We start from the raw sequence: 17,748 nt of genomic DNA, 5'->3' as shown, positions 1-17,748 counted from the left end.
TCACGAAAATCAAATCCACAAAAGCTCCCAAATCTATTTTTATACAATTCTCCTATAGAATATACAAAAGAAATAAAATTCCTAGGGATGCAACTGGACTCAAAATTAAGTTGGATAAGTCATATACACTCGCTAAGACTATCGTGCCAAGCTGCACTAAACATTATGAAATCTGTATCACATAAAAATTAGGGAGCAGATTTTCCAACTTTAATAAATTTATATAGAGCTTTAATTAGATCAAAACTGGACTACGGATGTGTTGTGTATAACACCGCAAACCAAGCATCGCTCAAAACTTTGGATACTCTTCAGAGTTCAGCCTTTAGACTTGCTCTAGGAGCATATTGCACCAGTCCTGTGGACAGTCTACTCTGTGAAGCTGAAGAACCACCCTTAAACCTAAGAAGAAAATACTTAACTCTATCGTATGTCTCGAATATAAAATCTAACCCAAAAAATTCAGCTCTTCATCATGCTGTTGCTAACAGGTTCCAGGAGGGCTATCAAAAATGAAATAGAAGTCCTGTACCTTTCTATAAACGAGCTAATAGATACTTGTTCGATTTTAATATTGAACTACCTCCTATTTATCCTACCTGTGAAATAAATTTATGTTTTCCTTGGTTTGTTTCCTCTCCGCTTTGTAACCTAAAACTTACAGCATATAATAAAAATAACGTGATACCCAATTTTTTTAAAACTCACTTTCTCCATGTTCTCACGCAGTACAAAAATTACCATTTTATATACACGGACGCATCTAAGACCATAAATGAAGTAGGAGGATGCTTAGTGATATCACATGAATATTCCATCTATAAATTGTCTCCTAAGACAAGTATTTTTACAGCAGAACTATTTGCCATCCTTAAGGCCCTAACCTTTATTCTAGAAAAAAAAACTTCCCAAATCTCTTATATCTGATTCACTTAGTTGTCTGACATCAATTTCTCAGATTTATCCCTCTCATCCAACATTACAGCAGATTAAGTTAATTTTATATCGTATATATAACTTAAAAAAATCAATTGGTTTGAGAGGAGCCGATCGCCCCCATCGCCCTCCTTGGATCCGCCGCTGAAAAGAACAAAAAGTACATATAAAAGAGATAGTTCGAGTTAAATGAGACTAAAAGTCTAGAATTACAAAGGTAAACATGCACCAAAGATAGTAACATAATAGAATATGAAGAATCATTATAAATTAGGTAACCTACAACGTCAACGTCAACAGATTTATTACAATTCGAAAACAAATCTACAGTTTCTTTGACAATTTAATGCTTGGTTTACAGTTTATAACAAAGAGTATCAAGCTTATTCTTATTATTTTCTGCAGAAATTATTTCTCATAATAGTAATACCCATATCGACTTTCTTGTTTTCAATAAAAAAATTGCAATCTTCGCAACGGTTTCATTTATTATTGAATTCTTGCCTGTATTAAGAGAAAATATTTGCAATATCATCCTAAATATCAATAACGCAACGTAATAAAGTAACCGTTAACGAAATACCTACCTAGTGTTTATGTGTTTATGTTTTGTAATTTTGTAAACAATATTATGTTTGATGTAGAAATTTTCTTTTCCTTTATTTTAAATAATATTTCAATACATATTTAGAAAAACACAATACATTTTTGATTGATGGGGGGAGCGGACGATATTTTCTTTATAAGAGGTCTCTAAGTCGAATTTTCATTTTAAAAGAGCTCGTTATTCCTACCAAATCATCCTCCTACGACAGGACAGCAATAAACCTTAGTGCTATTCTGCTGGCTTGCACCACACGCCTCAAATCTAGCAGGTTCAAGTAAAGTCTCATATTCTCACTACCCTTAATACTATCCCGGCTAGTACTGAAAGGTAGTCCAATAAATGACTTGATCCTGACGAGCAAATTGAATAAGCCAAGGACATTGATTTGTTTACTTCATTAAATTCGAGTATTCTGGCACCCAGATTAAATTGATTTGGTTAAATATTGCTACAAAATGCAGCAATATTCCTGCAATGCAGAATTAACTCAAATTTAACTACTTATATTTTCAGATATCTTTGTGTTGTCTGATTATCTGAGCAGGTAGTTATTGCCATGCCAAATAGGTACTATCTCTTGAGTACTAAGATCATGCCTGAAAGAACGAGAAAACAAAGACCTAACTTTTGACCATATCTGGTATCAAACTCGGTACCACACGTGTATATTCGCACTCAATGCACGACAGCCCGCCTCCTTCTCCTAGACTTATCAGTAGCCCATTCCAATTTAAAAGCACTGATTTTTGTTCTGTTTACTACTCACACATCTTTGGCACACTCAGAAGGCTTCTTCTTCACCTTGGAGTCCAGGTGCTTGATATTTGATAAATTTTAATAATGTTTACTTAACATGTTATTATATTGTGTATATAATATACGAAAAGGAATATTCACCTCTCGTTAACATGCCAGTCTATTAAACGTATTTCGCTATTTTTAGCTCCTCAGATAGAATTTGCTCGTCAAGACGAAATGTAGAATATATCTCTTCGTATGTCGATGGTTAATTCAATTTGTACGTGGCGATGACAGTGCGATATTAGATAATATATAAAAAATATCAGGCGTTATCTAGTGCCCTTTGGAGAAGACAGACAGAGAATGTCATTTTAGTAATTTTGCTAATTTTTTTAAAATGCAGTCTGTCAATTTTAAAACTTACAATGGGCTATATCCTATCTCATGAACAACAGCTGATGTCGAAAAATGCTTGAAACCGTTTCTAGGATAGTAGGATAGTAAGAGGAAACTAAAATAACATGAAAGAGAACTTACCCCCATCAACCCCCTAGGCCCACACACAACAACCAAAAAAGTTTAAATTGCAAACCCCTACTTGTGATACAATTTGATTTTCACAAAGGCCTAGGAACGCATGAAGCTCTTTTTTTACTTAATATACTGATACAAAAATGCCTGGACGTCAATCAAGATATATACGCATGTTTTATTGACTATAATACTGACGACACTGTGATCTTAGCCGAAAATATTAAAGATCTTTAGAGACTGGTGACCAGAATAGCGGAGTATGGAAAAAAATACGGTCTAACAATGAATGTCAAGAAGACGAAATTTATGAGAATATCGAAAACTCAAAGAAATAACGAGAATCTTCGAATAAAAGGAACCAACGTCGAACAAGTGGACAAATATGCATATCTGGGAACAATGATTAACTCCACAAATGATTACATTCAGGAGATCAAAATCAGAATAGAAAAGGCTATAAAGGCTATAGGCTATAAAGGCTGTATTTATAGAGTAAATTCCAACAAAATGAGAAGAGTGTTATGTATAAGCGATTTAAAATTGGAACTAAGAGATAGGTTGGCGAGGTGCTATGTTTTTTCGTCTTTGTTTTATGAAATGGAATCTTAGACCTTGAATGCGACATCAATGAAAAAACTGGAATCATTCGAGCTGTGAGTGTATAGAAGAATTCTGAAAATATCGCGGAAAGAACGTTTCACAAACAAAGAGGTTCTGGGAAGGATGAATAAATAAATAGAAATTTTAAATAAAATTAAAACAAGAAAATTGGAATATCTCGGACATATTATACATGAAGAGAAATACACCTTACTCCAACTGATTATGCAGGAAAAAATCCAAGGAAAGAGAAATATAGGGAGGCGTAGAATGTCAAGGCTGCGCAATCTGAGAGTGGTATGGATGTACATCAAATGAATTTTTCAGAGCACCCGTCTCAAAAGTCCGAATAGCTATGATGATTGCCCACCTCCTCCGCGGAGATATCACTTGAAGGAGAAGATTTGTGATACATCATTGAAAAGACTATAAAAAATGCTATCCAATGCTATCCAACATAATAACTATACAGAGTGAAGCGATAATTGATAAACTTCGTCTTAAATGGAAAATTTAATGAGGTTTTTGTTGATTCTGTTGAATCATTAACCATCATAAATTATTGAATGTTGAATTATTACACCATAATTATACAGGGGGTTAATATCAGCCGGATTACTATGACTTTTGTACTTGCAATACTATCTCCTGGACTATTATTTTTAATGATAAGTGCACGTCGGAATTTTTTTTTGTTAAATAAAAACTTAATTGGTCGTTTTTAAAAAACAAGTTGAAAACATCTGTTTTTTGGGTTTAGTCAAATTCAATAATTTTTGGTTTATTTTAGAATTTTAAATGTCTTTAGTTTTCATCATGTGTACGGTACTGTCATTCAGCTGTAGTCACGATGGTTTACAGTATAACTGAACGCGTGGAGAATAAATCTTATATAAGCTCCATATATAAGAGAGGGAATAAAAAAAACTGTTCCAATTATAGAGGTATTAGTGTGACGAGCTCTGTGGACCGGTTGTACGGCAGAATATTAAAGAAGAAGGTTGAAACACAGATACAAGATATTGAAGAACAAAGCGGCTTTCGTACCGGGAGATCCTGCCTTGATAATATATTTATCCTACGACAATTAATTGAAAAGCGTGTCGAAAGAAGTAGAGAGACCCATTTGGTATTTATAGACCTTGAGAAAGCATATGATAGTGTTCCGGTAAAGAAAATGTTTGAGGTCCTCGAAAGGTCCGGATTGGATTCGACGTATATCCGAGCGATATATAAATTGTACGAAAATGCAGTTAGTTGTGTAAAAATTGGAACCACAATCTCAAATGAATTTAAAGTCACTAAAGGCCTAAAGCAAGGATGCTGTTTGTCACCGACACTCTTTAAAATATACGTCCAAGAAGCATTGAGGAATTGGAGAAATAAATGTAGATTTATGGGCATCAAAGTGGGAAAGAAACTCTGTATACATTGTTATTTGCAGATGATCAGGTGGTGGTTGCAACCGATGAGGAAGATATAAATTATATGAATCGAAAATTATTTGAGGAATATGCCAAATGGGGGCTTACTGTAAACATAAGCAAAACAGAATATTTAAAAATTGGAGGAAATACCACAGATCTGAGGCTTGAAAACGCAGTTATAAAAGGCTGAAACCAGTATAAATATCTAGGAAGCATCATATCAGCAGATGGCAGAGTTAAGATAGATGTACAAAACCGAATAACCCAAGGGAAAAAATGCATCCGAATACTGAATTCATTACTGTGGTCTAATAAAATAAAGATGCATACCAAACTTCGCGTATACAGAGCAATTGTACAACCAATTACCACATATGGTGCTGAATTTTGGACGATGATAAAGAATGAACGAGATAAAGTAGACGTTGTGGAAATGGATTATCTTAGAAGGTCATGTCGAGTATCGAGAATGGAAAGAATCAGGAATGAGGAAATACGAAACCGTACAGGAATTAGAGATACTCTTTCAGATAGAATACAAGGAAGGCAATTACAATGGTATGGTCACGTGATGAGAATGGAGGAGGAGCGGTGGCCAAAGAAAGCCTTAATGTATGTTCCGCCAGAAAGAAGGAAAAGGGGAAGACCACCAAATTCCTGGAGAAGAGAAATTACAAAAACAATGCAATCTAGAGGCTTAGAAGAGGGAGATTGGAGAGATAGGAAAAGATGGAGGCTGAAATGCGGAAGCGGCAATCGCCGTAGGACCCCCGTTATATGATGATGATGATATGGACAAAAATGTAATGTCACTTATACGTCCGCGATTTAGTTGAAAAGTTTAGAGAAATGGGATCGGTGCAATATAAAAAAAGGGATGCCCCAATATTAGTGAATGAAGCATCCCAAATTGAGGTCCTTGCAAATTTTGTAATGGAGTCTACTGCATCAACACGTCAAGTACCTGCAATGACAGAACTTTTGACATGAGTCAGTTAGAAAGGTGTTGCAATTTAGTAAGTTTCATCCTTACAAAAAGAATGTTTTGTACACAAATTCTTTTGTACAAAAAAGAATTTATGTAGAAAACACAAATTCTTCAAGAACTAGGCGATGATGAGTCAGACCGACGAATTGAGTTTTGTGAACTCATGACTGAAAAAATTGGCGTTGAACCGAGAATGTTAAAAAATATTTGTTTCACTGATGAATGTACTTTTATGCTGAATAGTAATATAAATAAACAAAACTGTCGGTACAGGAGTGATGCGAACCCGCATCAATTCAGAGGTCACACCAATATCCTTAAAAACTGAATTTTTGGGCAGGAATATTAGGCGATGCTATAATTGGCCCCTTGTTCATACCAGGCAATTTAAGTGGTGACATTTATCTCGATATGCTGAAAAACACCATCAAACCTTTAATTGTGCATGAATTAGAGAACCAAAGGGACGATCTAGGCAACCTAGCTCTAGACAAAGATTTGCTGCACCACCTACAAGATGGAGCACCTTCTCACCATGCAGCTCCAGTTAGGCACTGGATGGATACTAATTATCTGAAAAAATGGATTGGAAGGAGAGGTCATATTGAGTGGCCACCGAGGTCACCAGACTTACCGCCACCTGACTTTTTTCTATGAGGTTACCTCTAGTCAGTTGTTTATAAAACAACATGCGTCACGTGGGGAATTGCGAGAAATAATTACGCAAGCATGTCGCGCTATTACTAGAATAACATTTGGCAGATTTTGAAAATAGACTGTATTATTGTTTACAAAACAACGGTACCCACTTTGAACATTTACTTAATTGACATTTTTAAGAAATTTGTAGTTTAACAAAAACCTCATTAAATTTTCGATTTAAGCCAAAGTTTTACAATTATTGCTTCAGCCCTGTATAATTATTATTTATACCATTGGATAGCATTTTTGATAGTCTTTTTAATGATGTATCACAAATAGGGGTTTGCAATTTAAACTTTTTTGGTTGTGGTGTGTGGGGTCTAGGGGTCGATGAAGGTGAGTTTTTTTTATACCATTTTAGTTCCTCCTTACTATCTTAGGAACGGTTTCAAACATTTTTCGATAGCAGCTTTTGTTCGTGAGATACAGCCCATTGTAAGTTTTAAAATTGACACTCTGTATGATACATTATTGTAGTAATCTATATTATTATTTAAAAAAAATTTAATGCTTATTAAGTAATTTTTGTTTAAGCAGGAATATACAAAGAATGGGATGGAAATAAACCTAAAGAAAACTGAATACCTAACAACGGAGAATACAGAAATAAAACAGCTGGAAATAGACGAAGGTAAACAAATCAAAGGAACAGACAAGTATAAGTATTTAGGTTTCATAATATCAAACAAAGGAACAACGGAGGAAGATATAAAAAATAGACTAGGACAAACAAGAGACAGCATACGAAAATTGAACCCGGTACAATGGGATAAGAACATCAGCATGAAAACAAAGAAAAAAATATATAATACCATGACAAGAAGTATCCTCACTTATGGGTGTGAAAATTGGACAATAAATAAGAAAACCAAAAACAAAATAAGAGCAACAGAGATGGAATTTCTAAGGAGAAGCTGCAGAGTAACAAGAAGAGATAGGATAAATAACATGGAGATTAAGAGGAGAATGGGCATGAACTCCGACATAATAGACTACATCGAACAGAAGAGGTTAACCTGGTACGGACATGTCAGAAGAGCAGACCAAAATCGGTGGATAAATAGAATAACAGAGTGGAGCTCGATACGAAGAAGAAAGAGAGGCAGACCCCGAAGATCTTTCAGAGATGAGGTGGACGAAGCAATGAGTAGAAGAAACCTACAGGAAGGGGACTGGCTAAACAGGAAAAATTGGAGAAAACGGTTGAGTGAAGGAATACAGTGAAAACTGTGGAAATCCTTGTATATATATATATATATATATATATATATATGTTTATGAGTAACTGATTTGTTATACCTTTTGACTATTTGTTTCCTTTTTTTCTGTCTATACACATAATTTTTTTTTTCGATTTTTTGATGACTTCTCTAATGAATTTGTCCATATTAAATTACACTCAGGATATTGGCTTTCTTGTTTCAAATGCTTTTATTTTTAATAAACAAGTTGATTGACGGAGGAAAAATAATTTCATTAAGTAATTTACTGTATCGTGCTATACTTATCGGAGACGAGCTAAACTTAGCGACAAACGGAAGGGTCGTTTCCAAGTGTCATTGATTTTTAAAAATACATGGACAAATAAAGAATGACTTCACAAATACTTGTTAATATTTAATTGATGTAATCTATAATTATGTGTTGGGTTGTACATTGAGGTATAATAATATAAAAAAATTTACTTCCAAAAACTTATATTTAAAAAAAAGTGATTGTACCATTTATGATACATAGCGTTTAAAATATACAAGGATTCATAATAACTAAGTAAAGTCGGTTCGCTATATTTACGCGGGTTTCGGATTAAAAATTTTATTGTAAGTACCCAGTTTTAATTACCTGCTCTTTGGGGAAATATCAACTGGTCAAATGAAATGAAAAATAATCCATAACTTTTTTTAATTAAATAATAATGGAAAATTTTTTATATAATTGACGGTATAATAAGGAGAATTACTTCATTAATGGAGTCTAATGTGGCTAATATAAACCTAATAATAATTTTATATTACACTTCACACAGAAAATATGGTCTATGTATATTTGTTCCATGGAGAGAATTTCTAATGAAAAATAAAAAAAATTTTACTTGCCAACAAAAATGAAAATCAGTCATTATCATCAAAAATATCATAATCGTCATCATAATCACTGTCATCACCATTAATTGTTATTATGATTGGACTTATTTCGTTTATTTTATTTTCACGAGTCCACCAATCTTCTATTAGTTTCCCGCACTTGAATATACAGTTGCACCACACTTCTGGAGTTACAATTGAAAGTGCCTTTCGCCAAGTTTCCCGAACTGCGTCGTCGCTATAACCGTTAGGCCCAATATGGTTGTCATAATATTGTTTTGCTATTCCCCATATATATTCGATGGGATTAAACTGGCAATGATACGGTGTCAGACGTAAAACTTGATGACCGTAACTTTTAATAATCTGATCCACAACAAAGGTTTTTGGTTTTGCGTGGATATTTGCCAAGCGTAATAATTCTGATTTTAAAATATGTTGTGTAAATGGTATATGTTCCTTTGTCAACCATTCTTTAATTTTATTAACAGTCCAAGAATTCTTTGGACTTTTGTTTAATACTTCAGAATGGTAAGGTGCATTGTCTAAAATAATTACATTGGGCTGACTTAAACCTAGGAGAAGTTTTTCATGTAACCATTCTACAAACATTTCTGTGTTCATATTATCGTGATAGTCACTTGATTTTGATTTAGATGAAAATATTAAATCAGCCCCTTCTATAAAACCCGATTTCCCTCCTGCATGTAAAATTATGTGTCGCTTCCCTTCTCCATCAGTATGTTTGATAGACTTTACGTTATCATCTTGCCATATTCTCTTGGTTGCACCCCTAGAAAATATCCATGTTTCGTCTAAATATATAAAATTTGCCCTTTCTTCTTTTAATTTAGAATATTTTCTTAGAAAGTTAATTCTTTTATGCACAACAGAACTTCTTTCACAAAGGGCTTTTCTGTTATCCTCCTTTTGAAATTTGAAACCCAAATTATGTATCACTTGCCATAGACTTGTTCTGCCAATTTCGTCAAATTTTCTATCTTTTAATTCCGAGAGAATTGTATTTAAGGTCACATGTTCCTTGTTGGCTCGCATTCGATAAATGGTATCACGAATTTCAAATTTTTTCCATCTGAAATATCTTTTGTTTTCAATAATGGGCGAGTTTTTCGGTGATCTTCTTTCGGCCGTTCATTATTGCGATTTTGTAATACTCCTCTTCGTTTGGTTTCACTAATTATTAGAGCATCACATACGCGTTGTTGAACAGACATTACCGATTTTAAAGCACCGCCATTTTCTTTATCATCCGTAAAATACTAATGTACACTACAAATTAGACTATCTACATATAACACACATCTAGGCATTTTTAAATATTTCCACCAAACATACAATGTCAACATTGGCAAAGAATCAATTCAACTGCAATATTGTAAGAAATTTATACTTACCCTAATGTTATTTTAATGTATTTTAAAATATGACCATTAATGCAGTTTTTACCTAATTTTCTGGGAAGTCGTTTACTGCAACTGGTTATCAATGAGTCATTAGCATAATTTTGTTAATCCGAAACCCGCGTAAATATAGCGAACCAACTATAGTATGCAATTTATGAAAGCAGTTATTGTATTCAATGAGATAAAAATAATGTCCACATTTAGCCACGTAGGGGAGACCGTTGTACCTTGGACCACTTTTTGGGTTTTATCACTTTAAACACTCAGGTTTTTGATTGTTGCCAATATTAAGCATTCATGGTAAAGACAATGATGGTAGCGGGTAGAAACTCCTTTTCGGATAGTCCTATCAGGGAAAGTGAATCGATCCCTGCCTTCTGAGGATTCTAGGTGTCTCCTAACCCGAAAAACTAGTACCTGCTAAGGGTCTCTTGACCATAGTAACGATTGAAGACCACAAAGGCTTGGGGATCCAATGGCGGAGGTGGCAATCCAACCTTTAGGGGATGAAATAAAAGGAATAAAGGAAAGACAGGTCTCTTTGAGCCGTAGAGAAGGCAACCGGTCTGGGAGCGGCACTCCGAAATCAAAGCTCCAGTCCTCCAGATTACGGATTGCGGCATCGGGTTAACCCCTCGACACTTGTTAAAAACTTTAAAGGTTAAAACTTCCAGTAACATTCCTCGGAAACGATTGAATAAATCAAGACGACTTAAGCATAGAAAACGGACTATGAATATTGGTACTTGGAACGTTCAAGGACTCTCAAATAAACTCAACGACGTAGTTTCGGACGCCCATAAATCAAAAATGGATATTTTAGTACTTACCAAGACTAAAAAGAAAGGGCAAGGCTCAAAAAACCTAGGAGAATACGACCACATTTTCTCAGGAATACAGAGAGATAAAAGAGCTCAGCAAGGAGTGACCATACTTATAAGAAAAAGACTTAGAAGGTGCATAACATCCTGGAAAGCAGTAAATCAGGGCATCATCAAACTTGACCTGACCCTACATGGTAGTAAAGTCACCATTCTTGGCATCTATGCAGTAAATGAGGACGCTTTATTAAAAGATAAAGAAGAGTTCTTTGAGCAATTATCTTACGAAATATCAGAAATAGGAATATCAAGAGAAATACTTCTATTCGGAGACCTAAATGTGCGAACGTGCAAAAAAGTTAAAGGTAAAATAGTTGGTTAATTCGGAGAAGATACTAGAAATGACAATTAAGATAGGCTTATCAACATATGTAAATAAAACAACCTGAGAATACTTAATGGCTTTTTTCAGTAACAAGAAATACATAAATTCACCTGGGTGAATTTATGTATTTCTCGTTACTGAAAATTCACTGTTGTGAATTCAACTCACAACAATCAAGAAATTTGAAATCCATTATAGACTATGTGATCGCCCGACAAAATACGCAACTCAATATACAAGACGTAAGAGCGTTTAAAGGAAGCACATGTGAAAGTGACCACTACCTAGTAAAGGCTAAAATAATGCCCATACGACTAGCCAAGAAAAAAGAACACAACGAGGAACAAGAGCAATAAACAATAGAAACCAGATACAACTTGTATAGCCTCAACCATGAAAGCACAAAGGCACTGTACAAAAAGCGACTCGATGAAAAGCTCTTACAAGAAAACTTTGATAGTGTTGAGCACCATTACAATTACATAAAACAATGTCTCAAAAGTGCAGCAGAAGAAGCCCTGGGTAAATATAAAAAAACCGAACGAAGGAAGCCATATTGGTGGGATGAAGAAATCGAAGAAAAAATACAGATTAAACGAGATAAATACCACAAACACTTAAATACAAATACTGATCAAAGTACAAACGAATATCGAACAGCCCAAAGAAACGTACCAGTTGCGATAACTAAGAAGAAAAACGAAAGCTGGAAAGAAACTGCTGCAGAATAAACACATACTTGGGGGGTAGCAGAAGCACCGAAAGCTGGAAAATTCTTCGATCTCTTCGACAAGATAAGACTAAAGACATCATCTCACCGATCAGCCTAGATAAATAGGACGAATACTTCGCAAATCTACTGGCGGAACGAAGGGCTGAATATTTGCAAACACCTCAATTAGGAATGACGACAAAGAGCACGAGTATGCCAAGCATAAAAGAATAGAAAATCACCAGGCACTAGCAATATTACACGCGAGCTACTTAAGTACGGTACAAGCAAATTATATAAGCAGCTAGCTAGCCTTTACCAAAAATGTATTAACGGAGAGAGTATACCGGAGAAATGGAGGACATCGTTTATCACGACAATACATAGGATGGGAAGTAAAGGTGTATGTGACAATTATAGAGGAATCGCAGTCCTTAGCATCATCTCGAGAGTTTACGGGAAACTCCTCAAAAAGAGAATGGAAGATAAATTCTGTGATATGGAGGTCGAAGAACAGGCCGGCTTTAGAGCAGGTAGATCAACTATTGACCATCCGTTTACTGTTACTCAACTAATCGAAACAAAAGTAGCACGAAATCAACCAATACATCTTCTCTATGCGGACCTTAAAAAAGCTTGTGATAGTGTGCCACAACAAAAGCTCTCGAGAAAACAAATATTAGTGTATTTTTAATCAAGGCTGTTCAAGACCTCTACAAGAACAACACAAGTAAAATAAAGAAAGGTCAGGAGGTATCCAAGGGTTTCACTATCAGCAAAAGATTCAAACAAGGATGCTGCGTGTCTTCTATTTTGTTTAAGATATACTCGGAGCAAGCGAAGAAGACGTGGAAAAAAAAAGAAACATGGGAATTGCTCTAAACGACGCAATATTGTACATATTCAGTTTTGCAGACGACCAGATAGTGATGACCCAAGACTATGAAGACCTCTCATATATGTGACCCCATAAACTTATCGAAGAATACGAAATATGGAGGCTAGAAGTAAATATCAAGAAAACTGAATACACGTGTATTGGGGAACTCAAAAAAATCTAATCTTGGAAGAAATACAGCGAGAAATAAATCACTGTCAAAAATACAAATATTTAGGCATGCAAATAACCAACGATGGCAAATTAGACGAAGAAATTAAACATGGAAATAGCCAGGGAAGACAAGCCATTAGGCAGTTAAACATTGTACTGTGGAACAAAACAAGATTCAAAGAAAACAAACACAAAATCTATAACAGCATTATAAAAAGCATTGTTACATATGGAAGTGGGGTAGAAATGGACTTCTGGAGAAGAGCGGCTGGAAAATCAAGATTAGACAGAGTTAGAAACGAAAGAATACGAGAAATTATGGGTGTTAAGCACAATATAACAGAGGACATTAGAATAAATCAACTAAGATGGTATGGAAGAATAAATAAACACAGAATAACAAAGAAAGTATTGAAATGGACACCGCATGGAAGAAGAAGGCAAGGTAGACCGAGATTAAGTTGGAAAGAAGGAATCGATAAAGACTTAAAGAAGAGGGGAGTTGAAGAAAACCTTTGAAACGACTGAGATAAGTGAAGACTGGAAATCAGAAGACGGCGTAGAACGTTATAAACTGATTGATTGATTGATTGATTGGTAAAGACAGTACCTTTTTTACATCGAGAAAGGTTTTATAAAAATTAATATCCATATTAGTTGTTTTTTATAAATTTTGAAAAATTATAAGGTATCTAAAGGTAATATCGACAAACTAAGGTTAAGAATTTTTTTTGGATAGTAAGTCGTATTAAAAAAGATGTCAACACTTAAGCTATTCAATGATCTACTTGAAATTACGTCTTCTTAGAGTGCTGTCTCCCTATGGAGGTTGGCAATCATAATGGCAATTTTTATTTTTTAACTTACTGCTCTAAACAAATCAATCGATCTGCATTGATACCAATCACGTAGATTCTTCAACCATGAGTTCTGCCTTCGGCCAACAGATCTTCTTGCTTGCATCTTTTCCTGTATTATGAGTCTCAGAATTTCATATTTTGGTCCCCTCATCACGTGGCCTAGGTATTCCACTTTTCTGGTTTTTGTAGTGGTGATTAGTTCTATTTCTTTACCAACCCCTTCCAGAACTTCTTTATTTGTAATTCTATCAGTCCATGATATTTTTAATACTCTGCGGTATAACCAGAGTTTGAAAGCCTCAATTCTTTTTAAATTGCATTTTTTTAATGTCCAAGTCTCAGCTCCATATAATAATATTGAAAATATATAACAGCGAATGGTACGTAGTCTGATCTCCAAATTTAGATTTTTGCACGTTAGTAGTGGCTTCAAAATGGTTCCGTAAAAATTTATTTCTCTTGTTTTCATTTACCCAGGTTCCCAGATATTTGTAGTTATTCACTCTTTCTACTTGTTTTCCCTCGATATCTAGCCTTCCTACTCTATGTTGCTTAGAAATATTCATGCACTTAGTTTTCGTAACGTTCATTTGTAGTCCATATTTTGTACTGACTTGATGTAATCTATTTACTGAGCGTTGCAGTGCTTCTAGAATGTCTGCAAAAACAGCGGTGTCGTCTGCGAATCTTATGTTCTTCAAGATTTTTCCGTTTATTGATTTACCTTGTTGTTAAGATGTTAAGATTTCTTCTCCTACTTCTATTAGATTTGAATTGACTTTTTCTTAATTTTGTATAATAAAACGTTGGTTTATTTTTAGGTATTACAATATTTTTGAGTTTCACGTGCATTATATCTATCAGCGGGTTATGGTCTGAGTTGACATCTGCTCCGGGGTATGCTTTTACTGCTTTAATTAAGATTTTGTATCTATTTTTAAATAATATATTAGTCTATTTGATTTCTGACTAAGCGGTCTTTGTTGTCTGCAGTAGATCTCCAAGTGTATAATCTTCTGTCGGTTAGTTGGAACATTGTGTTCATTATTGCAAAATATTCATTTTGACAAAAATCCACAAGTTTCTCTCTTTTGTTTATGTCACCTAGCCAGGGGTCACCAATTATATTCCCTGACGGTCCGTTTTAAAAACCTAATAAACTTCCGCGGTCCGGACACTCAGCACTAAACCAGGCAGTGGCGTAACTGGGGGGGGGGGTTACCCAGAAACCCTCCATAGTTGTAACCCCCCTCAGGAGATCATCCTGGTTACGTAGTTGAAACCAAGCAACTAGGCCACCTCGTTTAGGGAAGGGTGTAAAATAAACTCAAGGAAAAATATGATTATAAACCTAGTATATTGTTTTTTCTCCCGTCTTTATTTAATATACCTATAATATAAATTTGAAATATTTGTATCTTAAAACTTAATTTAATCATTTAATGATACTGTTTTTGGTTGTTTAAAATTGGTCATTTAAATGTTAGTAACAACTTACCTTAAATAGAGTTTGTTTCCTTTACAACTGCAGTTCTGTACATTTTACAGCGAATAAAAAAAACTATATAAGTATGGAAAAGACCGCGGTCCGCCATTTGCTGAACCTAGTCCAAATTCCCCAACATATTCGTCTTTTCCTCTCCCGACCTTAGCATTAGTCCATTACTCAGGGCCGCCGCTAAGGTATTGGCCGCCCGTGTACAACTTAATATTTGCCGCCCCCTTCCAACACTTTAGACATACATACTATTATTTAAAGAAATGTGCAGAAGATGCATAATATAACAAGAATAATTTGTAAATAGATAAATATTTACTTAAACATTTAGACTAATCTCCATGATCCAACGTCCATATATTATCCTAATGTACATCCTAATATCCTAATATCCTAATTTAAACGTTCATTTAATTAAAATAAACCGTGAATAGAAACAAACACATAAAAAAAAACTAAAAACGCACTTTTCGCGCTTTCGTTTCGGAAAACTTTTTGACAATATCTTTAATGTCCAATGTCGCACACACTTCATGTTCAATAGATAACATTGCAGAAATCAGAAACACATCTTACTACAATTGCTATTTGTTCTACGTGCGCCCCAATGTTTTTTCTCCATTTCATATAATTTTTGATGAGCAGAGCCAACTGTTAATCCATTTTTTTAATGTTGTAGATAGTTCAAACAGTTTTTGAGAATATTTTACATGAGCTGCACCGGATTCATGTCTTTTTAAAATAACAGCTAAATGTTGCCAGTCACTTACCCCATTAATTCCACTAAGTAATTGTCGGCTGCTTTCATCACAACAAAATAGTTTACAAGGTGCACAAAAAACACTATTTAGTTATAATGAGTAAAGTAACCACGGGCGATGAATTTGGTCTTGATTAGGTAATGTGCGATAATAATAAGTTTCTGAAAATTTTCTATTATTTGTATCTCTGGGAAGTTAATTTTTGTAATTTGCTGAGGAAAATTTTCAACAACAAATTGAACTTCACTTGGATTTATATTTGCAGGCCATTTTCCAGGATCATCTGAAACGAAGTATATGCTGGAGCTTCCTACACTGCAATCCAGATTAGCTGGAGCATTAATTGTTCGGTCTTGGTTGGTGGTTTCAGGTTCAGGCGTTTCAGCATCAGTACTCGCACTATCGCTATTATTGTTATCAAATCATCCGTCTCTATCCGCAGGAATATTCAATTGTTTGGTACTTTTTTCTATGGTTTGGACTTTGCTTGAAGTTGAATCTTCTATATTTTCATGTATGTTTTTCATCAAAAATGATTCCAGTGCACCGCTAAGTTTTTTTTCTCCTCAGTTTTTGCCTCTTTTATTTTTCTATATTAAAAACCTGAAAGTCGTCTTCTTTTTCTTTCGGACGTTTTGAAATTATCACTTAAGAACGAAGCCGGGCGAATTTAACAAAATAAATCCAAAAACACTGCAAATAAGTTGTCCAAATAATGTTTCTCCAAATAATATGTAGCCGTAACGCGTATACGAATAAAATTGCTCTGATCTCGACGTTACTTCGAAATACAGTAACTACTGTGCAAAAGAAACGGGTACAGTACTATATTTTACAAACAAAATCGTTTATCAAAAGCGTGTCTAAATTCATCGAATTCTCAACTAAGACTGAACATAAGACATAATAACCCATCTATAAACATAACCATAGGAACAATATTATAACAGAAACTTTACAACCACTTGCCTAAATTCTTGTAAAGTATCTACGTGTGAAATCTCAAATAACTGAAGTCCGAAAGCCGCCAGCCGCTTTGAATTAAAAAGTATTCCCGAAACTGCTTTATGACTGTACCTACAAAAGGGCGGCAGTTCATACAATAAATAATAGTTTTTGACATTTTTTTTAGATTAGGATGAAAAAAAGAAGTATACATGATAAATGAAACGCATTTAAGTATTATCACGTACTGAATTGTTATGGTTTGGAATATTAGAGTTCACAGAATTATCTGAATCATCATCATCATCATCATCAATGGCGCTACAACTCTTCGTGAGTCTTTGCCGCGTTTACTATTGCCTTCCATGTTTGTCGGTCCTGTGCCAGTAATTCCCATTGTTGCACTCCCATTTTCTCTAGATCTTCTTTGACTGCATCTTTCCACCTTTTTCTAGGCCGCCCTACAGACCTTCGTCCGTCTGGCCTTTCCCAGAACACATTATTTATAAGGCGATTGTCGTTACTGCGTATCACATGTCCTGCCCACTATCTTTAGTTAGTTTAATTATCTGAATCATTACTATTTAATTATTTGAATTTATTTTCATTTTAAAAAAGTATTATCATCAGTGGACTGCTTTTGGCCGCCCCTATTGTTGGCCGCCCGTGTGC

General features: G+C 34.7%; 1 protein-coding gene across 5 annotated transcripts in view; it reads left to right on the top strand.

Moving 5' to 3' along the window:
- LOC140448356 (uncharacterized) overlaps positions 1 to 17,748 on the top strand; it is a 173,521-nt gene that overhangs the window by 53,378 nt on the left and 102,395 nt on the right. The gene's annotated exons all lie outside the window — the stretch shown is intronic.

Source organism: Diabrotica undecimpunctata, chromosome 8, assembly GCF_040954645.1.
Source record: "Diabrotica undecimpunctata isolate CICGRU chromosome 8, icDiaUnde3, whole genome shotgun sequence".
NCBI lineage: Eukaryota > Metazoa > Arthropoda > Insecta > Coleoptera > Chrysomelidae > Diabrotica > Diabrotica undecimpunctata.
The sequence above is the reverse complement of the archived record's forward strand: the minus strand, read 5'-3'. Positions and strand labels throughout refer to the sequence as shown.